We start from the raw sequence: 13,177 nt of genomic DNA, 5'->3' as shown, positions 1-13,177 counted from the left end.
ACAGTTCCACCTCTACCACCGCCAAAACAACCAACTAAGACACCTCCAAAACAACCGCTAGGCGGATGTCGGCTGAAGCGGATGTGATTGAATAGAGCCCTAAGTCAACTCAGACGATGAGAGAGAACCAGAGGGTCATTGTCTGTGGGGAATTCCAAAAGGAACTACAACTCTTATTCCTTCATGTTGGCCCGATCATGGCTTATATGGCCCAGGTTCTAGATTTCTTACACGCTACACATTTCATCACCGATTTAGCATGAGGTAGTTGGTAAATACTATCTCTGTCTACCAGGTCATTGTATGACCCATTCTGCAACATGATCAGTTATCATAGTACCTGACAGGCTGAATGTCTATACTGTAAGTCCCGTGACAGGGACATCCATCTCTCGCTCATCCATCTCTCCCTCATCATCACTAGAGCGAGAAAGGCCTCCATCCATTGCCCGCTAATTAAAAGAGCTCCATTGTCATGTGGACAAGCCGCTGCTCTCCTCTATGTGGCAGCTCAGATCAGATGACTATGATGACAGGCGAGGGTGGAGTGGAGCCATAGAACCAGGGGGCTCTGTGACTAGGGGCAGGGGGGAGGAGGGTGAACTCGGGGGATGAGGGAGGAGGAGGGGGGGGGGGGTGTGTCTACACTCACCACCTGTTCTCTGACACCAGAAACCCTTATGATCCACCTGGATCACTTACGTGGACTCACCTGCACCCGCCCCTCCTGACTACAAAGCTGATGTCCTGAACAGCCATTGTACAGTGTCTTGAAAAACATAAACGGGAAGGAATGCGATAAATCCATTGGATTCACATATGGTATAGAATAGCAACTTAATACAACTTTACTGATTACTATGTCAGTCATTTTCAGAAAAAACTTGTCATCACTGGCCACATACTCAGAGCTAAAGAAACACACTCCTTTGGAAAGAAATAACAAACTGCCATACCTGTTGTATTTATGAGTCTGAGGCCTGAGTTTAGAACAGTCACAGCTAATGCATGCTTCTCACAATGACCCCCTCGGGACCCTCATTTGTCATAACGATAAGTCATAACTTACCATAGAACAGCGGAGTGAGGGAACGAAAGAATGAAAGAGTGGAGAACCTGCCCAGTACAACATGTAGTGGGTGATCTGAAAGTGACGTTGGATAAACAAACATGGTGCCATACAGTACTGGGTGGGTGTGTGCATACGTGTGTGTGTGTTTTTCTGTGTGTGTGTGTATGTGTGTGTGTGTGTGTGTGTACGTGCATGTGTGTACAAGACGTTGGATAACCACACAGAGAGCTGCACGTTGTGGCTGTATCTGGTTGCCTGACATGCTCAGTGTTAAACCCCACCACGTTGACAGGGTGAGAGAGAAACACGCACACACACACACACACACACACACACACACACACACACACACCACCGCTACATAAAGCACAAAGATAGTAGTCATGGCTAGCTTTAAACACACCTGCTTTCTCCCCATTTGTCTCAGTTCAGATTTCTCATGCTTTTCCATACAGCCATCAATCCATATGTCTTTTGATCTATGCATTCATCATTCCGTATGTATGTACAGTAAACTTATGTAATGTTGTCTCCATCTGGAGCCATTTTTATATGTATTTCTGTTTATCAAATAAATTGATTCATTTCATTTATGTTCCAACTCCAGCATTGTCCGGTGTACATGTGGCGAGTCATGCCCACCTTGAAGTAAACACCTCATCATATTCTCATTAATGCTTCTCTGTCCAGACTTGTCTCAAACTAGACGTAACATAGTAAATGTAAATCCGAGACTCACAAATTAGTATGATATGCTATGTTTGTAATGGTTGCATGAGACAGATGGTTACTTAAGGCAAAAACAAAAGTAGGGTGGTTGGTCGGCCGTATATCACGAACGTCTAGCTAGTTTGAATCTCATCACGGACAACTTTAGCATTTTAGCTAATTAGCAACTTTCAACTACTTACTACTTTTTAGCTACCTTGCAAAGACTTAGGACGTTAACCCTTCCCATAACCCTAACCTTAAAAGTTGCATCTCTAGGGGCGCTATTTCATTTTTGGATAAAAAACGTTCCCGTTTTAAGCGCAATATTTTGTCACGAAAAGATGCTCGACTATGCATATGCTTGACAGTTTTGGAAAGAAAACACTCTGAAGTTTCAGAATCTGCAAAGATTTTGTCTGTAAGTGCCCCAGAACTCATTCTACTGGCGAAACCAAGATGATACGTCAAACAGGAAATGAGCAGAATTTCTGAAGCTCTGTTTTCTAATGTCTCCTTATATGGCTGTGAATGCGACAGGAATAAGCTTAGACCTTCTGCCGTTTCCCCAAGATGTCGGCAGCATTGTGACGTATTTGTAGGCATATCATTGGAGGATTGGCCATAAGAGACTACATTTTCCAGGGGTCCGCCCGGTGTCCTTTGTCTAAATTTGTGCGTAATCTTCAGGTGCGGGCATTTTCTCCTGGGATTCAGGAGAGAAAGCACACTTCCACGAACGATATATCATCGAAGAGATATGTGAAAAACACCTTGAGGATTGATTCTAAACAACGTTTGCCATGTTTTCAGTCGATATTATGGAGTTAATTTGGAAAAAAGTTCGCGTTTTGAGGACTGAATTTTCGTTTTTTTTTGGTAGCCAAATGTGATGTACAAAACGGAGCTATTTCTAATACACAAAGAATCTTTTTGGAAAAACTGAGCATCTGCTATCTAACTGAGAGTCTCCTCATTGAAAACATCTGAAGTTCTTCAAAGGTAAATGATTTTATTTGAAGGCTTTTATGTTTTTGTTGAAATGTTGCGTGCTGGATGCTAACGCTAATGCTAACGCTAAATGCTAACGCTAAATGCTACGCTAGCTAGCTACTTTTACACAAATTATTGTTTTCCTATGGTTGAGAAGCATATTTTGAAAATCTGAGATGACAGTGTTGTTTACAAAAGGCTAAGCTTGAGAGATGGCATATTTATTTCATTTCATTTGCGATTTTCATGAATAGTTAACGTTGTGTTATGCTAATGAGCTTGCTGATAGATTTACACAATCCTGGATACAGGGGTTTTTTCATAGCTAAACGTGACGCAGAAAACGGAGCGATTTGTCCTAAACAAATAATCTTTCAGGAAAAACTGAACATTTGCTATCTGAGAGTCTCCTCATTGAAAACATCTGAAGTTCTTCAAAGGTAAATGATTTTATTTGAATGCTTTTCTGTTTTTTTGTGTAAATGTTGCCAGCTGAATGCTAATGCTAAATGCTACGCTAAATGCTACGTTAGCCATCAATACTGTTACACAAATGCTTGTTTTGCAATGGTTGAGAAGCATATTTTGAAAATCTGAGATGACAGTGTTGTTAACAAAAGGCTAAGCTTGAGAGCTAGCATATTTATTTAATTTCATTTGCGATTTTCATGAATAGTTAACGTTGCGTTATGGTAATGAGCTTGAGTCTGTATTCACGATCCCGGATCCGGGATGGGGAGATCAGAAAGGTTAACCCTTTAACCTAACTCCTACACTTAACCCTAACCTTAACCCTAACCCTAACCTCTAGCCTAGCCACCTAGCCACCTAGCTAGAATTGTCATGTTTGGAAAGTTTTGCAAATTTGTAACATATGATATGAATTGTAATTCGTAACATATTATACGAAATGGGTAATGGACATCCACAAATTAATATATACCATATACCGTAACATCTCATACTAAATGAAGTTCTCCAATTTAAGTACAGAATAATACTACTGCTCTGAGACCAGGTTACTCCGACCCACCTGCCCCCACTTCTAAACTAACACATTACCCCGACCCACCTGCCCCCACTTCTAAACTAAGACATTACCCCGACTCACCTGCCCCCACTTCTAAACTAACACATTACCCCGACCCTCCTGCCCCCACTTCTAAACTAACACATTACCCGACCCTCCTGCCCCCAAGGCCTCTACAGCCAGCTCAGGTAATGAATAATTACTCATAGAGGTCCTGACTTTTCTTCTGGCTTGTTTGCATGTCGCCCCATTGTGCAGCACTTTGGCTCTCTAATGGCATTAAATATTGAGAACTTCCTTTGCCTCTGTGAACATTCTGTGTGTTTGGAGTCTAGCTGTGTACAGAGTGGGAATGTGGGTGTGTAAGGCTGCAATAGACTGTGGCGTCATGGAGTCAATATAACTGTCTTGCACAAACTCTTTTGCGCAAACACCTGGTTGTATGTGTAAATGTGGGTTGACAGGTGAATAAACTGCAGGTGTGCGTTTGTCTGTTGCTGTTTGTGTGCGTGGGTGGGTAAGTCAGGGTGTATGTGTACATGTGAGGACAGTGTGAGTGAATGTTTGTGTTTGGATGAGAGAAGGGCTGGATACAAGACACAGTGGTTTGTTGAATTGGTGTGTGTGTAGGTTAAGGGCAGTTGGCTGTAACAATGTCTGTGTGTCTGTGTACCTCAGAACGCGGGGGACAAGGTCTGTAATGGGGGTGTGTGGGGGGGGGGGATGTTAGGGGGGGTAAACAGCAGTCTCCTCATTTATTCATAAGGCAAATAGAAACTGCTCACTGAATAGGAAAAAGTGTTGATTATTAATTTACAGCTATTTGTTTCAGACCACCAAGACTTCCTTTTGGAGCAAAAATTATAACTATAGTTATCTCCTCTATGTCGATCTCTATCACCTCGTCGTTTTCTGTTGTTATATTTTCAATATATCAGGCAAGACCAGTGTACATTCAAATAACATACAATCTCAGTCTATGGTTGTCCCGAGCTATGGTATTGTTATGTAATTTCACTCTAATAGAAATACACATAGGAAAATGACCTAAGCAATGAAATAAAATGACATTCAACCATTTTAAAATCTGTCTAGTCAAAGATAATTAATGAGAAAAGGAAAATGCACTCCCTTACAGTGCTGTCACCAGGACTAGTGGGATGTCATGTCAGTCAGGGCCACAGAGGCTCCGGGGAGAGAGTGGTATGGCGAGGCAGGGCCTGACAGAGCCTTCAGCTGGCAGAGTAGGGCCCCTCTGCCCCCCAGGCTTCTCTGGCCTACTTGTTTCGACTACTGTTGCCTTGGTTTTCATCCCAGGGAAGGAAAATGTGAGTTTAACATAAACACGCCTTTTATCAGGTGTCAGGAACGATAAAGCGTCTTCTGAAGAAGAGCTTTTCTTGCTTAGGAAGGATGCGTGAAAATTACTGCAAAAGTTGAAACGCATATGTTTGGAAATTGTCCTTCTCCCCAGAAGATGTTAATTGGCCAGTTTATTGGTGTGCTGTCTTTTTTTTAGGCCTACACAGGCACAGAAGTGGCAGATGAAAGTAAGAACAGAAACCTTTTTCCCCACATTGCATGCAAACCATTTGTGAAATGTTCTTTTGATCACATCCAAACAATTGGTCATTTCATGAGAACCACTAATGCATCTTTAAATGCTAAACCAACAGTTATTTTGGCAGGGAAAGAGAGACATTTCTTATGTCTTTCACACCAGGCCACTATTCTTATTCTTCTCTTCTGTCACAATAGGGAAAATATGCTTGTGGTGGTGTCTGCTGCTCTGAGCCCGGTTTCCCAGAAGCATTTTAAGGCTAAGTTCGTCGTTGGAACTTCGTAGGAGCATAGTTAAATATCCGAGCTGTTTCACAAAACCATCATTATTAAAGTTGCATTCTTAATCTAATGCCTACCTCAGACCACTCGTAGAGTGCCAAGTGCATTGTTAGATGCTTTTTAAATGCCCTCCTGTGTCACTTCATACAGAAAAGATGTCCGCTGAACATAGAATCATATCGTTTATCCATCTTTAACTTCAGAACAAAGTTGACTACAAATACAAAGTTTCCCAATAAATGACTGGGAGTTTAAATATACAGTGTGGGACTCTCTTCTTTATTTTTTATGGCTTACAGTTTATTCGCCTTTAGTCAGCACCTCACCTTTACAAACTTTTACAGATACACAATTGAGAGCATCCTGTCAGCCTGGTATGGCAACTGCACCGCCCGCAACCTTTGGGCTCTCCAAAGGGTGGTGTGGTCTGCCCAACGCATCATCCGGGGCAAACTACCTGCCCGCCAGAACACCTACAACACCCGATGTCACAGGAAGGCCAAAAATATTATCAAGGACAACAACCACCCAAGCCACTTCCTGTTCACCCCGCTATCATCCAGAAGGCGAGGTCAGTGCAGGTGCATCAAAGCTGGGTCTGTGAGACTGAAAAACAGCTTCTATCTCAAGGCCATCAGACTGTTAAATAACCATCACTAGCACATTAGAAGCTGTTGCCCTGAATACACAGACTTGAAATCCCTGGCTACTTTAATAATTGGAACACTAGTCACTTTAATAATGTTTACATATTTTGCACTCACCTCATATGTATATACTGTGTTCTAGACTATTCTACTGTATCTTAGTCTATGCCGCTCTGACATTACTCTTCTCATATGTATATACTGTGTTCTATACTATTCTACTGTATCTTAGTCTATGCTGCTCTGACATTACTCATCTTATATGTATATACTGTGTTCTATACTATTCTACAGTATCTTAGTCTATGCTGCTCTGACATTACTCATCTCATATGTATATACTGTGTTCTATACTATTCTACTGTATCTTAGTCTATGCCGCTTTGACATTACTCATCTCATATGTATATACTGTGTTAAATACTATTCTACTGTATCTTAGTCTATGCTGCTCTGACATTACTCATCTCATATGTATATACTGTGTTCTATACTATTCTACAGTATCTTAGTCTATGCCGCTCTGACATTACTCATCTCATATGTATAAACTGTGTTCTATACTATTCTACAGTATCTTAGTCTATGCCGCTCTGACATTACTCATCTCATATGTATATACTGTGTTCTATACTATTCTACTGTATCTTAGTCTATGCTGCTCTGACATTACTCATCTCATATGTATATACTGTGTTCTATACTATTCTACAGTATCTTAGTCTATGCTGCTCTGACATTACTCATCTCGTATGTATATACTGTGTTCTATACTATTCTACTGTATCTTAGTCTATGCTGCTCTGACATTACTCATCTCATATGTATATACTGTGTTCTATACTATTCTACTGTATCTTAGTCTATGCTGCTCTGACATTACTCATCTCATATGTATATACTGTGTTCGATACTATTCTACTGTATCTTAGTCTATGCTGCTCTGACATTACTCATCTCGTATGTATATACTGTGTTGTATACTATTCTACTGTATCTTAGTCTATGCCACTCTGACATTACTCATCCAAATATTTATATATTCTTAATTCCATTCCTTTACTTTAGATTGTGTGTATTGTTAGATATTACTTGTTAGATATTACTGCACGGTTGGAGCTAGAAACACAAGCATTTTGCTACACCCGCAATAACATCTGCTAAACACGTGTATGTGACAAATAACATTTGATTTGATTTGATTTTCTACACAAAATAATTTTCTATGGGTGTGCAGCAGCTCATGCTTTTTATTACAAATGCAAAGCTGCCAATGTCTTTGCAATTGATACAAACTATTGACATATAAAAAGAGGATTCAAATGAAAACCAGGATGAAGGAATTCAAATGTAAACAGTAGGCTATAGGCATATTTATTCAATCTTATTGAAATACATTTCCTGTTCAGTCATTTGAGATCTATGTTGCTACTTGTAGGCTACTCTCTGTAATTTCTCTCAATACATTTCATGATGTGTAGCCAAACATGTGTGCCAAATCCGTGATTTAGTGCATTTTAATTGGGTAAGCATTAAAATAAGTCCCCTCAATATTTGCAGCTGTAGGTGGTTATATCTCTCTTGGAGATGATCCGTCGTCAGTATTGCGAAATAACTATAATGTTAAGGTCAGATTTGAATGGAGAAAGCTGATCCGAGAGCAGCGCTCCCTTTCTTTCGATCCTATCAGTATCGAAAAATTCTCCAACGACACAGTTAGCGACCATTCTCTGTGCGTGGAAAAATGCATCGTCAAAACACTCGTAAGCCTAAGTTCTATCGCTATCGGGAAACTGGGCCCTGGTCCTTCAGACAGAGGCTTAGTCCCAAATGGCGCCATATTCCCTTTAGAGTGCACTACTTTTGACCAGGACCCATAAAAAGTAGTGACCTATAAAGGGACTATGGTGCTATATGGGACACAGAAACACCAAAGAGAACAGAACAGAGAAAACAGAACAGAACCCTGTAGGTACTGTAGGACCCTCAGTCCCTTGCTGTTTTTATTAATGCTGGGTCTGGAGCATGCCTCACACAGATATTTGCTCAGACTATTAAAAGGATTTAGGGGCTCTTTCCTGACATCCAGAGAAAACAGAGGGCTGATCTCCTCCATGTCCTCTGTGGGGCAGGACCAAGCTGTGTGGCGGTGACTATTGCACTGTGTGTGCGTGTCTGCGTGTGCGTACATATCCCTGTGTGTGTGCCTCTCCCATTCAGACCACCACGACAGTCTCTCCTCCATCCTTCAAAGGGCTGTTCTCTGATCCGCCTGTCTCATCAGTTTATGTGTGGTGGCGTGGCGTGGCATATCTGATGCCCCCGGCACGTATTTCAATGGAGCGCCACACGCAGGAACCCATTTTTCTGGGGAGGCTGGACTGTTTCTGCTCTGTTGTATGGAGAAACAGACTCTGTGCGTGCGGATAGTGGAGCGTTTGGGTGATCAGAGAGGCTGAGAGGGGCGGGTGTCTTACTCCGAGTTCTGGGGGCTCTGGGGATAGAGGGAGGGTTAATTGTGCACAGGTGACTCTGTGCAGGTACTTCAACACACCAGCTGCTGCCCTGGCATGCACAGACACAGACAGATGGTGGGGAGAAGAGAGATGGTGTGTGTGCTTGGAGTGTGGGGTGTGTATGTTAGAGAAAGAGAAAAAGAGAAAGACAGAGGGATAGTGAGAAGGTCAGAGTGAGAAGGAGAGAAGGATAATAAAACAGAAATGCTTTTCTTTTTCAACAGCATCTCTCTTTCTGTCTGTTTTTCAATAAACCACATGCGGTCAAACAGTGGTCTTTATTTCTCTCTGTTCGTGCTGCTATTGATGTTGAGCTGAATATTCTCTGACCTGGTCTGTCTCTGTCAGTCTGTATAGATGTTAGATGTACACAGTGCACTGATTTTGACCAGGGCCCATAGATCTTTGGTCAAGAGTAGTGCACTATGTAATAGGGTGCTATTTGTTCCACAGAAGATGTTACGCTTTCATTTCCTCCTTCGTTACCCTCTCACTCCTTTCAGAGAGAGACAGGAACATGGATATGTGCCCCAAATGGCACCCTATTCTCTATATAGTGCACTACGTTGACATATGGATCTGGTCAAAAGTAATGCACTATGTAGGCAATAGGGTGCTATTTGGGATGCAATTCAGTTTATTTCCCTGATAAACTTCTCTGAAGAGGCTCGCTGATCCAGTAAGAGAGGAATAACAAACAACATCCAGAACGTTAATGATCTAAATTAGGGTTCCCCAACTGATGGCACATGGGCCAAATTTGGCCTGTGGATGGTTTTATTTGTCCCCCCAATTAGGAACATTTTCATTGGTGGACATGACAAATGGTAAAAACACCAGGAAATCATATCCAAGTGATTTTAATTTTGGAAATCTGTCCCAGGCATTCCCAGTTATGATAGAGAGATGTGATAGTATGCAAATGTAAGCAAGGTTTGAAATGATAATGTTTTAGTCAAACATCATATCGGGTTGAGCTTTTTGTAGTCAATTTACAGTCTACAAATGATTTGTAATTATGTTCCGGCCCCCCGATCATCTGCTCGAAAAATAACCTGTGCCTTTAGGTCTTTTAGACTTTCAGGTCTTCTTCAATGACGATCAACACGGTTTAACTTCCCAACTTTAGTCATACGCTTTGATGTCGAGAGAATTGCTCACATCTGCTAAATGGTTCCCACAGGGTCAGACAGTGATATGCTTTCATTATATATTCATCTAAATCAGAAGTGACTTGAAGGTGTAACTACTAAGGGGTTATTAACAACTGTAACATCTAGTGGCGCAGGAGAAGAGGTAGAAGTAATGCTGTGATGCTGAGATTCCTTATGCATATGAAAACAAATGCATTTGGAGACAAAATTGAAGAGAAATGGTAGCAGAGAGAGAAAGAGAGAGAGAGAGTGAGAGAGGGAAAGCAGGAGAAAGTGAGAAAGAGAGAGAGAAAGAGGGAAAGAAAGAGAGAGGGAAAGAGAGAGAGACGTGTTGATGGAATTTATAGCTTTAAAGGAATGATTAGAAAACTCCACTCAGAAACCATATAATTCTAGGAGGGGCTAGGTGGTTGTGGCCTAGGAGGGGCTAGATAGTTGTGGCCTAGGAGGGGCCTCGGATAGGACACTTTGTGGCCTATTGGACATTAAATAGTGAATTTTTTTGTTGTTGTAATAAATAGGCATAGAAGTTGAAGATATACTAGCAGAACACATGAAAATACTATTTGTTAACCAAGCCCATATGTCCAAGATTTTATGCCGTACAGGTGAATTACAGGAGAAGGTGATTCACTCAATCCAGTCCCTGAGGAGAATAGATGCGAAGCAGCCCCGTTGAGAGGGGCCATACCAAGTACTCCTGGTGACAGCCTTCGCGGTGAGGATAGCTGAAAAAGCTACCTGGTTTCATATCACAAATTGCAAGAGGGTAAGACACATGACACTGTCGAACAATCACAGAGTTAGGAGAAGAACCGATGGAAATAGGGTTCGGGGGTTACCTCTCTAATGAAGATTCCCTGACCCCGCCCCATCCTCCCTGTGTGCGTTCATAGAAGTGAAAGTATGGGCTGGCCTCTAGCTAAGGATATGTTCTCCGGGAAAGGGTGGGGCTTTACAGGAGTGGTGATTGGTCTGAGCTGTCTTATTGTGGGAGCAATATTCCTAAATACACCATGACCCATCCTGAGAATGCAGAAGGTGGTAACTTGACCCATAGTTTAGATGATGAGGAGTTTGTATTAACCAAGCATAAGAGATCACTTGATCTGGATAAACAGGAAGTGAGAGTGGAAATTGGGAAGGATGTCACAGTGGAGGTCTATGTAGACCAAATGGGGTCTCTGACTCCTTGGCAGTCTAGGACTATGAGCCATTATGGAAGATATCTGTGCGGGTCCCTGTGTAGTTCATGGAAGCAGGTCATAGCCCACACAGAGAGAGAGGGCTATATGAATCCGCTTCCAAAGTATGGAAGGAGGTGGTAAATAGTGAAGGTGAGGGTTTTTGACTGCAATTCGGAGCGAGAGAAGTATTGCATAAAGGTACGAATTACCGTTAAAAACCGCAAAGAAGGAGGATCTATGTTGGGTTTGATTGGGTTTTGGTGGACACCATAGTACCCATTCCGGGTAGAAGAAGTTAGGGCAGGTGATAGCTCTATAGTCAGCCAGAATACAAGCAGAGCCCCTGACAAAACAGATCCAGAGCCAAGGGCCGGTGCGGATAGTGCAGATGAAAGATTTTAAGGAAGTGATTGAGGTGGAAACTGGTTATGGGGATTCTAACCTATGGTTAGAATGGATTCAGTATTCAGCCAGATCAGTAGCGAAAGAAGAATGTTATGCCTGCGCCACAGCAAAGCCTCAGTTGACAACCATTCCCTTTCCATTTGATGGAATTGATACACCCAGGGGAATGGCCTGTATGGTAAAGTTGTTCATGAAGGCAGGGAAGCCAGACAATGACAGTTGCATTGATCTGCATTATCTGTATCCCCATGTTCCCATTACATCCAGATTTCCCCCTTTCACAGATACAGGAGGACATTATTATTGTATGATTCGATACATCACACATGGATGGGACGTAGGGGAAGTAAGAACATGCAATAGGACAGAGAACGTTACAACCGACAAGACAATGAGGGACCTGACTGGGTGGTTGAGGTCCGAGGACTTTAGTAAGATAAAAAGGCCTAGAGCGGATGTCTGGTGGTTTGTGGAGGTGTGAGGCTGTGGCCTAACCTGCCTACCAATTGGACCGGTAGTTGTGCACTAGTGCCGTTAGGCATGCCCTTCACCCTTATCCAACACAAAGACCTAGAGCCAGGTAGAAGAGAGAGAAGGAGTGCTCCGTCAGGATCTTTTGACAATAGAGTTTACATTGATAGCATTGGAATTCCAAGGGGGGTACCTGATGAGTTCAAAGCTAGGAATCAGATATGGGCTGGCTTGGAATCAGATATGGGCTGGCTTGGAATCAGATATGGGCTGGCTTGGAATCAGATATGGGCTGGCTTGGAATCAGGCATCTTCTGGTGGTCAACTCGCAATATAAATGTAGATTGAATCAATGATATCTACTATAACCAACAGCGTTTCATCAACTATACTAGAGACGCGATAAAAGGTTTAGCAGAATAGAATAGCATTGGATGTGTTACTGGCAGAAAAGGGTGGGGTGTGTGTGATATTCGGAGCCGAATGTTGTTCTTTCATCCCCGATAACGCAGCTCCAGACGGATCAGTGACCAAGGCCAGTATGATGTTTAACTACATTAGCTCACGAATTGGCAGAGAACTCTGGGGGGATGATGCTCTAACAAATTGATTTGATAGTGTGTTTGGGAAATGGAAGATCAAATCAAATCAAATTGTATTTGTCACATACACATGGTTAGCAGATGTTAATGCGAGTGTAGCGAAATGCTTGTGCTTCTAGTTCCGACAATGCAGTAATAACCAACAAGTAATCTAACTAACAATTCCAAAACTACTGTCTTATACACAGTGTAAGGGGATAAAGAATATGTACATAAGGATATATGAATGAGTGATGGTACAGACAGCATAGGCAGGATACAGTAGATGGTATCGAGTACAGTATATACATGAGGTGAGTATGTAAACAAAGTGGCATAGTTAAAGTGGCTAGTGATACATGTATTACATAAGGATGCAGTCGATGATATAGAGTACAGTATATACGTATGCATATGAGATGAATAATGTAGGGTAAGTAACATTATATAAGGTAGCATTGTTTAAAGTGGCTAGTGATATATTTACATCATTTCCCATCAATTCCCATTATTAAAGTGGCTGAAGTTGAGTGTCAGTGTGTTGGCAGCAGCCACTCAATGTTAGTGGTGG

This window comes from Oncorhynchus mykiss, chromosome 20 (assembly GCF_057628025.1).
Source record: "Oncorhynchus mykiss isolate SJ-2025 chromosome 20, ASM5762802v1, whole genome shotgun sequence".
In the NCBI taxonomy this organism is placed as follows: domain Eukaryota; kingdom Metazoa; phylum Chordata; class Actinopteri; order Salmoniformes; family Salmonidae; genus Oncorhynchus; species Oncorhynchus mykiss.
This window is presented reverse-complemented; position numbering follows the sequence as displayed.